Here is a 10,570-nt window from a genome sequence, read left to right on the forward strand (position 1 = left end):
ATGCTTATGATCAGTGGGACACAGGGTGGCAAAGGAAGGGTCACATATATTGTTCTAGTGTATCTGTGGAGATGAGGTCTGATCTCTCGTCCACCAACTGCTGTTTCTCCAAGCTAAGTTCCCCTTCCATGTGCAGCTCACAGCAATCCCCCCACCACAAACTTACTCACTTTTCTGCAAGAGTCTGAACTTCAGGCCCCCTCCTCAGTGGAAAACTTGCCATCATGCTGGGCTCGGTATAATAGAGACTTGAGGAAGGTCACATCTTTTCTTCCTCACAACACCACTTTCATAAGACCATGTGCATACACCAGATGACATTAGTAGAGGACTGGGGTGTTAACTGAGGGATTTATAACATGAAAGAAAATATTTTACACTGTATTAGTAGACAAGACTATTCTCACAATCCAAAGGAAACAGTAGCATGACTAAAAAAATGGATCACTCTTGAGGTGCCTAGGTGGCTCAGTTGGTTAAGCCTCAGACTCTTGGCTTTAGCTCAGGTCATGAGATTGAGTTCAGTGTTGGGCTCCATGCTCAGCATTGAGTCTGCTTGAGATTCTTTCCTCTCCTGCCTCTCCCCCAGCTTCTGCTCTCCCCCTGCTCACTCACGCACACACACACACACACACACTCTCTCTCTCTCCCTCTCTCTCTCTCTCTCAAATAAATAAATAAATAAAATCTTTAAAAAAAAGAAAGAAAGAAACATTTTCAGGGAGAAATGCCAGTTTCTAGAATTGGCTCTGCTTGAAGTCTGCCTTTTCCCGTTGGAAAGGCTGCCATTTCGAGTCAATGCCAGGTCTCACCCTGTTTTTGAAAGTCCCCTAGGTTCCATCCCAGTTGCTACAACATACAGGCTCAAGCCTTTAGTACCACATTTCCCAGAACCTGAGTTACTCAGGATAGAATGCTCAAAGCGTGTGTGTGGAGGGAGTGAGTGTGGGTGGGTATTGGAGGGAAGGCTGTGGGGGAAGCTCAGCGTCTCCTAGGACCAGTTCTCTTCAGAATCTCTCCATCTGTGAAAGAACAATTGTGCTTCTCTCTCTTCTGGTTATCCAGTAGGAAGCTCTTAAATCCCACATGTGTCTGTGTGCGTATATACAGACTTAGACACACAGAAACTCACACACATACACTTTCTTCCACAAACATACAGCCCTCCCATGAATAAACAACAGTGCTCAATGTTTAGAGACCATACCTCAATTTTCAAAGTCCATTTACCTCAATTTAACCCTGCCTTCAATGGTAAGCAGACTACAGTAGTTTCTGCATGCTCATCCTTCTACTTCAAAACTGTGCCTACACATCCATCTTTTTAAAGACATAATTACAATAATACTCCTTTTTATTGCAACAGAGCTCACTGACCCCCCCCTAGTCACATCTGACTATATGAAGACCTCATCAAAGCATTGCAAGCACTAACTGCTTTCCTTGATCTCAGATAAGATCCATTCTTAAGTAGTGTCTTTGTCACCTGGAACACTGTAAGGATGCCTGAGTCCCTTGTCACTAGACATAGCAAGCAGATATGGTTCCTACCCTCATGAAGCTTACAATCTAGTGAAAAAGACACAAAACAAATGAGCAAAACAAGATGCATAATTACAATTACAATTAGCACTAAGAAGAGAATAAAATGGTGAAATGATAGACAACAAGGAAAAGTCACTTAAGATAGGGTGGGTGGGGAAGGCCTTTTTGATGAGATCATATTTAAATATTGAAATGAGTTGGGAAGAATATTCTCTCAAAAGAAGTAGCATGTACAATGGCCCTATAGCAGGAAAAGTCTCAGCTTATAAGAGTAGAGAAGTCAGAGTGTTGTGGTGCAGAGAATGGAGTTAGAGGTACGCAGGGACAGATTATGCAGGGCTTGGCAGGTTTTAGTAGGAGTTTGGGTATTATTCTGAGTGCAGTGGGAATTCACAGAAGGACTTTAAGCAGAGCCATTAAGTAATTGAATTTATGTTTAAGAAATATTACTCTAGCTCTTTTGTGGAAAATAAGCTAGAGATGGACAAAAAGCACTATTCAGATCCAACCTGGGTGGGGTATGGGAGTGGGTGGAGAGTTGTTCTCCCTGCTACAAATATCATATCTGTTCATCTTCTAGCCATGGAAACGGTCTTAGCTTAGAATTAGTGTTAGCATGCAACTCTCTTCCTCTCCTCCTCCACCGCACACTCACTTCCCTTCCTCCCTCCGTCTCTCTTTTACACACACACACACACACACACACACACCCCTCCTATTCCCCTCCTCTCCTCTCCTTACTTGTCCCCATTTGGCCCTTGCTATACTCTTTCAATCATTTTCAGTCCATGGTAACTCTATTCCAGTATTTTCAACATGATGTCTGACTAATGTTCCAATACAACTCTAATATTGGAGTAAAGTTAAAGCATTAAAGCATTTAAAATTTTGCTCCTTTAAAAATTCCATTCCAAAAAAAGCTATCATTCTTTATGCACTATATGGCTTATTCCTTATGATTCTAGACTCTTGTGAATGGTTGACATTTTTTAATACTTTCTCCGCAGTTATCTGCCTGCCCCATTTAACTAAGTCTACGTGCCATAGAACACAGGGTGTGGATTCAGACAGAACTTTGTTCAAATCCCTACCCCCTAAATATTACCTCTGTGGCCAAAGACAGCCTGTTCGAGCCTCCAGATCTTAGTAACACTACATTGCTTACTATGTGGTAACTAATATTGTATATGCAAACATGAAGCAAACATCATTTACAACTTTTGGCCCCTGAAGTTTCAAAATTTCCCATTTTTTTTCTGCTTACCATCTACTCTCCTTGCCTTTGTGAATTTAATCCCTTTTCCATTCTTTATTCAACCTCTACTATTCTGCTTTCACCTACCCCCTATCTAAGTCTCCCCCATGACCTCAGTGAAGACCCATGAAAGGAAGAACTCACACAGCTGTCTCCCTCAAAGGCAGTATTTACTTATCTCAGCCTATCCCCTTCGCAAAGACTGTGCATGTTAGGGACCCAGTAATGTGTCTTAACGAAAGCAATAATGGTGGAAATACCGATGAAGAACCAAGACTGCTGGTGAGCACCATCTGATTTATAAAGCATCCTGAATATGCTGGAGGGATCTGGAGTTCCAAATCAAATGAATGATTTAGGAAAGTCAGACTGGGACGTGTCAAGCAACACCGAGGCCTCTGTATATTTGCTCAAATCATCCAGTGTTGGCCCAGTTAGCCAGCACCTCTAGACTCCCAGTATGAGCTGCTCAGCTGCATGGCATATTGTTGGTTTCCTGTCCAACTGTCTTCATTTCCTTATATTTGGAGTAGTCTTTGTACTACTTATCCCTTGCATTCAATAATATAAACTTATTGAAGCATTTTTGTATACCACTACTTCTGGATTACTACATTTCACAAAAGTAGCTTCTAGTTTCTTTTTATAATAAAATCTACTCAACCCCAGAGCTATGGTAACCCTGATAATTCAGAAGATAATTCAAGATCTCCCAGTGACCCAGACATATCATTATAAACATCATTTTTGTGGTCCACATGCATAAATGCCAGTCCAGAGGGAATACTGGCTAATAAAATGCCAAATTCATTTACGATAATATCAGTTGCAGTAACATTGAGTGTATCTACATGTTTACCACTAGTAATAAAAGTAAACTGGTTTAGCTCAAGATCATTATTCAAGCAGGAATAATAATAAATAGTATTAAATGTCATTACTTACAGAGTCATTGTGTGCAAGACAACCTTTTAATTGCTTTTTGTAACCTCCATGAGGTAGGTAACATTATTATTCCCATTTTACAGATAAAGAAACTGAGGAAGGTCACAAAGTTAATGAGTGGCAGAATCAGGGCTTCAACTAAAAAGAAATCAGGCTTTAAGTTCTACAACCTCATGATTATGCTTTACTCCTCTCTTCCTTTCATTCAAAAATAGTCATTCTTATAGAAATATTTAGGAAAATGTTTACTCACAAAGGCAGGCTGAGGAATAAAAAAATAACCAAGGGTTTAAACTTTATAGTATACCCCAGACAAGTATAAACATGTATTTACTGAAAATGGAGAAAAGAGCACAAGGTATTGCTCTCTTATCTAACTATGGACCAGGTTCTACAGAGCCCCCTTTGTCACTGGCATGTCTGAGGCTGAACCTGTATATACTGAGCAAGGGTCTGCTTCTAGAGTGTGGACACAGATATTTTAGTCCCATGGACAGCCTGGGAGCATAGGAACACACTTGCAAGATTCACAGGGAACCCCTTCTTGCAGCAGATTCATTTCTGATGAAAAGACAAGGTGTTCATTCATTAAGCAAGTATTTATTGAGCACCTATTATATATATGCCAGGTATTGTTTTTTGCTCTTGGGATCCAAGAGTAAACAAAGCATAAAAATCTTTCAAGAAGTTTACATATTAGAGGAGGACAGATAATACCAAATAAATAAGTAAAATTGATAGTAGGTTTGATAATTTAAGTGAATAGGAGAAAAAATAAAGTAGAAAAAGGGGATAGAAAGAATTAAATGTGACTGAAAATTTAGATGGGGTAGAAAGGGAGATTTTTTCTAAGAAGATGCTATTTGAGTTGCAAGGAACATCTTTTTTGTGCCCTTCTTTCCCCAAATTAAATTATAACCCAAAGGATGATCATCTCAAGATTGCAGAGTAAAAATGGTTATTGAACCTCTATTATTTCAATCACTCAGAGTCAGCCAACATAAATCTATAAACCAAAAAAGTTTTCACAGATTTTTGTTGGGGGTGGGGGGCAGAACAGAAAAAAAAAATTCCTTACACATTGAATTGAATTCTTGCTCTGTCTTCCATCTTCTGATGTGGTCTACATACTCTGCTTACTCACATAAAAGATATATGTGTGAAAACAACTGGTAGGCAAGCTAAAAATAATATTAACCATTTGCTTTTGTTATCTGATTCTAAATGTTTTGGTGATTATTTTCACTTAATAGAAATAAATGCACACTTTGGTGTCATGACTCAGCTGTCATGCCCAGCCTCAGCTGAATGGCTAGAAGTGGGGAAAAACTGCTCTTAGAACTTACTAGCTGTAAAACTAGCTCTAAGGGAAGTCAGAAGGAAGTCTGTTCCTAAGTGGAAGATACTTGAGCCGGCTGTTTGCTATAGGTATGGGTGATGAAGAAAGCATTCCAGCAGCAGCACCAAGTCCAAAGTCATGGAGGTCTGAGAGGGCTTAGCAAGTTTGAGGAAACTGTATAGTGTTCCATGTCATTAGCACATAACACACAGGCAGTAAGAGGACCAAAGGACCACCTTTTGCAATGTCTCAGCCTTCCATTCCTGGTGTGACACCTGGTATCTGAACAGCACATCAGAGCCTGTAGCTAGACACCCTCTGGAGCACTTTTACAGGGTGAGAGGACAAAGAGTTTGTGTGAGGAGGCCACTCCTCCTTTCCATCTTACCCCATATACCTCCATCTCTGAGGATCTGACTATAAGCCTCCTGCTGATGACCCTAAGACAACAAGATTACTAGTTATAGCTCTTCCAGGGACTGGTGGGAGATGGTTCCAGACAGCCAGGGCTTAAACCTAATGCCACATTAGGTTCATGCGTTATCGTATAGCTGGGGATTGCTGCTGAGCGCTCATAAGCAGGGGAATGACATGATCATATGCTTCACACATTTCTTTTAAAGTTGGAATAATAATACATTTGAAAGTGCTTTGCAAACCTTAAAGTTTTATTTTTTCCCCCCAGTTCTTGGCACATAGGATGGCTTAGTAACATTTGTAGAATGAAGGAGGGAGTGAAAGACAGACCAACCACGCAGAAACAAATTCCCTCTACTCCCAGAAGAAGAACAGCTTTAGAGCCCTTAAACCTGTGAGGAAAACTGATCCACAGTGATTTTACAGGCACCATCTAAAAACTAGATGGAAACTACCTGAATTGGAGGGCTTCTAAGGATTTTCCAAAGTTCTGTTTCATCATGGAAACTATATAACAAATATTCTCTTGCTTAGAAAAGTAAGCAGAAAGAAGTCAGACTGAAAGATATGTAACCACAGCTTGGATCACTGAGTTTTTGAATTGAGAAGTAGTTTGATAAAGCAAGGCAGACCATATGCCATGAAAATGTTCATGAGGACACGAGGAACGCAGGAATAAGTCAGAGAACCCAATAAATTGTGGAACAGGAAAAAAGATCCTACTTGGTTCGATAAACCCGGCATTTGGGGAACTTTAAACTTTTCTTTCTGTCTGTATTACTGTGAGTCTCAATCAGTGGTTCCATATAAGCATCAAAGTATTTCAAGCTTATTTGTACTCTCTGCTTCAGGGACCATGCAGGCAATTTATCCTACACTGTTTACAAGGCTGAGTGAAATCCACAGTTCTGCCTGAATTCCTTTTCCCCTTTTGAGATTTTGCTGCCTCCTGGTTTGGGTTCCCTCCAACTTTTGAGAATAATGTGTTCCACCACATCCTCTCCCCTCCTTCCTTCTGATGCTATCTTTCATTAACTGCAAAGTTCCCTCTTCTCCACAGATTCCACAGGCTTCTTCAACCTTTCCCAGGGACAAACATCCCTCTCACTTAGGGATTTGTCTACCTTGTGCTCAGAATCAGCAACATCTCCTAGCTTGTTTTCCTGCTCCCTGGGCTACATACAACTGTCCTGATTTATAATCCCAGCAGAACCTAAGTCCAAGGGGACATTTATGCCCAATCTACAAAAGCCTTCTCCCTAGGATTTGACTTACAATTACACTGACATGAGAAAACACTGATGGAAGAAACTGATTTATGAAGTCAAATGCATGTTCCAATCATTTGTGACAGAGCTCACTATCTCAAGATAAAACAACATTTAGAATGATCAGATTTGCTTTGACGGTGGAATGGCTTTTTCTTACTCTTAGTATTACTTCTATTATAAAATATAACTAAAATATGATCTTAATAACACTCTTTCTTCTTGCATTAATGCCACATTCAGGATCTCAGATTTGACACAATAGCTTAGCCAAAGAATGTCATCATATATGAAGAGTAGCATTTTCAAAAGTGCTTGTTTCCTTATAATATACTGTTATTCTCTAGATGGGGCTCCCTCATCCTAATTTAACTTGGGAGGGAGAGAGCAAGTAGGAAAAATGACAAGACTTTGGAAGCATAATTCAGGCGGTAGGGGGAGACCAAAATTTCCATGAACAGGCAGAGCAGTTGTGGGGGGAAATTATCCAGTCCATAAAAGCTAGTACTTAGGAAGGCACTCGAGTGAGTTAATGCAAATTGTCCAAGGCAGCAGTGGGGATCTCAGCTCTCAGGCTCTCCCTTCCTCTTGCCATCAAGACTTTATGATAATGGACTCTGAAAAACAGTCTGAGGGGTTTGAAGTGGCGGGGGGGTGGGAGGTTGGGGTACCAGGTGGTGGGTATTATAGAGGGCACAGCTTGCATGGAGCACTGGGTGTGGTGAAAAAATAATGAATACTGTTTTTCTGAAAATAAATAAATTGGGAAAAAAAATTAAAAAAAAAAAAAAGACTTTATGATAAAGAGTTACCTCCACTTTCTTGGCTTTATTCACTCTTCAATCTACCACAGTCTGGTTTTTGCATACACATATACCTTTGAGTGAAACTGTGCTCTTTGACAGTCACCAACATTTTTGTTGTTAAATCCAGCAAACATGTCTCAGTTGCTCCACTGTCTGAACTCCCTGCAGCATGTGACACAGTTAAACATCCCCACCTCAACACTCTCTCTTCCTCTTGCTTTATAACCCCATTTTCCCCAGGTATTCCTCTGACCCCCATTTTCCAATACCTTTCTAGGCATCTTTTTTCTTGACTCTTCTTTTTTTTTTTTTTTAAAAGATTTTATTTATTTATTTGACAGAGAGAGAGATCACAAGTAGGCAGAGAGACAGACAGAGAGAAAGGGGGAGAATCAGGCTCCCCACTGAGCAGAGAGCCCGAATGCGGGACTCGATCCCAGGACCCCAGGATCATGACCTGAGCCGAAGGCAGAGGCCTAAACCACCGAGCCACCCAGGCACCCTTGACTCTTCTTTTAAATATCAGTGTCCCCCAGATATTTGCTGTTGGTCTTTTTTCTTTTCATTACATAATTATACCCACTCACGTGGAATTCGTTTCCATTTTCTTGCTGATGACTCTCAGTCAACCTATAATCCAACTACCTCTGACCTGAACCCAGAAATCTAAAACTAAATTCCTCATCTTCCTGCCAATGCCCCCCCAAACTGTCCCATTTCTTGTCTCTACCATGGTGACTCTTCTTACTGCCTCACTGTCACTCAGTCACAAAATCCTGACCATCAGAACTATAAGATCTAGAATTTAGCCACTTTCCCTTAATCCCACTCTTTCTTTCAGGCTGCTTTTCTCCACTGGGTCTTCCAACTTCCACTCTCACTCCCTTGCAATCCATTTTACAATCTGCTGCCAAGTATTCCTAAGAAAATGCAAATCTAATCCATCATTTACCCTTTTTTTTTCCCATTGAGATACATTTTTTAAATTTATTTCTTTTCAGTGTAACAGAATTAATTGTTTATGCACCACACCCAATGCTCCATGCAATATGTGCCCTCCTTAATACCCACCACCTGGCTCCCCCAACATCCTACCCCCCACCCCTTCAAAACCCTCAGATTGTTTTTCAGAGGCCATAGTCTCTCATGGTTCATCTCCCCTTCCAATTTCCCTCAACTCCCTTCTCTCCATCTCCCCATGTCCTCCATGCTATTTGTTATGCTCCACAAATAAGTGAAACCATATGATAATTGACTCTCTCTGTTGACTTATTTCACTCAGCATAATCTCTTCCAGTCCCATGCATGTTGATACAAAAGTTGGATATTCATCCTTTCTGATGGAGGCATAATACTCCATAGTGTATATGGACCATATCTTCCTCATCCATCCATCCACTGAAGGGCATCTTGGTTCTTTCCACAGTTTGGCAACATGGCCATTGCTGCTATAAACACTGGGATACAGATGGCCCTTCTTTTCACTACATCTGTATCTTTGGGGTAAATACCCAGTAGTGCAATTGCAGGGTCACAGGGAAGCTCTATTTTTAATTTCTTAAGGAATCTCCACACTGTTCTCCAAAGTGGCTGCACCAACTTGCATTCCCACCAACAGTGTAAGAGGGTTCCCCTTTCTCCACATCCTCTCCAGCACATGTTGTTTCCTAATTTTGGCCATTCTAACTGGTGTAGGTGATATCTCAATGTGGTTTTAATTTGAATCTCCCTGAGGGCTAGTGATGATAAACATTTTTTCATGTGTCTGATAGCCATTTGTATGTCTTCATTGGAAAAGTGTCTGTTCATGTCTTCTGCCCATTTTTTGACATGATTATCTGTTTTGTGTGTGTTGAGTTTGAGAAGTTCTTTATAGATCCTGGTTATCAACCTTTTGTCTGTACTGTCATTTGTGAATATCTTCTCCCATTCTGTGGGTTGCCTCTCTGTTTTCTTGACTGTTGCCTTTGCTGTGCAGAAGCTTTTGATTTTGATGAAGTCCCAAAAGTTCATTTTTGCTTTTGTTTCCTTTGCCTTTGGAGTCATATCTTGAAAGAAGTTACTGTGGTTGATATCGAAGAGGTTACTGCCTATGCTCTCCTCTAGGATTCTGATGGATTCCTGTCTCACGTTGAGGTCTTTTATCCATTTTGAGTTTATCTTTGTGTACGGTGTAAGAGAATGGTCGAGTTTCATTCTTCTACATATAGCTGTCCGTTTTCCCAGCACCATTTATTGAAGAGACTGTCTTTTTTCCACTGTATATTTTTTCCTGCTTTGTCAAAGATTATTTGACCATAAAGTTGAGGGTCCATATCTGGGCTCTCTACTCTGTTCCACTGGTCTATGTGTCTGTTTTTATGCCAGTAACATGTTCTTGATGATCACAGCTTTGTAGTTAAAGCTTGAAATCAGGTAAAATGATGCCCCCAGTTTTGTTTTTCTTTTTCAACATTTCCTTAGCGACTCGGGGTCTCTTCTGATTCCATACAAATTTTAGGATTATTTGCTCCAGCTCTTTGAAAAATACTGGTGGAATTTTGATCGGAATGGCATTAAAAGTATAGATTGCTCTAGGCAGTATAGACATTTTAACAATGTTTATTCTTCTGATCCAAGAGCATGGAATGGTCTTCTATCTTTTTGTGTCTTCTTCAATTTCTTTCATGAGTGTTCTGTAGTTCCTCGAGTACAGATCCTTTACCTCTTTGGTTAGGTTTATTCCCAGGTATCTTATGGTTCTTGGTGCTATAGTAAATGGAATCGATTCTCTAATTTCCCTTTCTGTATCTTCATTGTTAGCATATAAAAAAGCAACTGATTTCTGTACATCGACTTTGTATCCTGCCACATTACTGAATTGCTGTATGAGTTCTAGTAGTTTGGGGGTGGAGTCTTTTGGGTTTTCCATGTAAAGTATCATGTCTTCTGCGAAGAAAGAAAGTTTGACTTCTTCATTGCCAATTTGGATACCTTTTATTTCTCTTTGTTGTCT

This window comes from Neovison vison, chromosome 5, assembly GCF_020171115.1.
Source record: "Neovison vison isolate M4711 chromosome 5, ASM_NN_V1, whole genome shotgun sequence".
Taxonomy (NCBI): Eukaryota; Metazoa; Chordata; class Mammalia; order Carnivora; family Mustelidae; genus Neogale; species Neogale vison.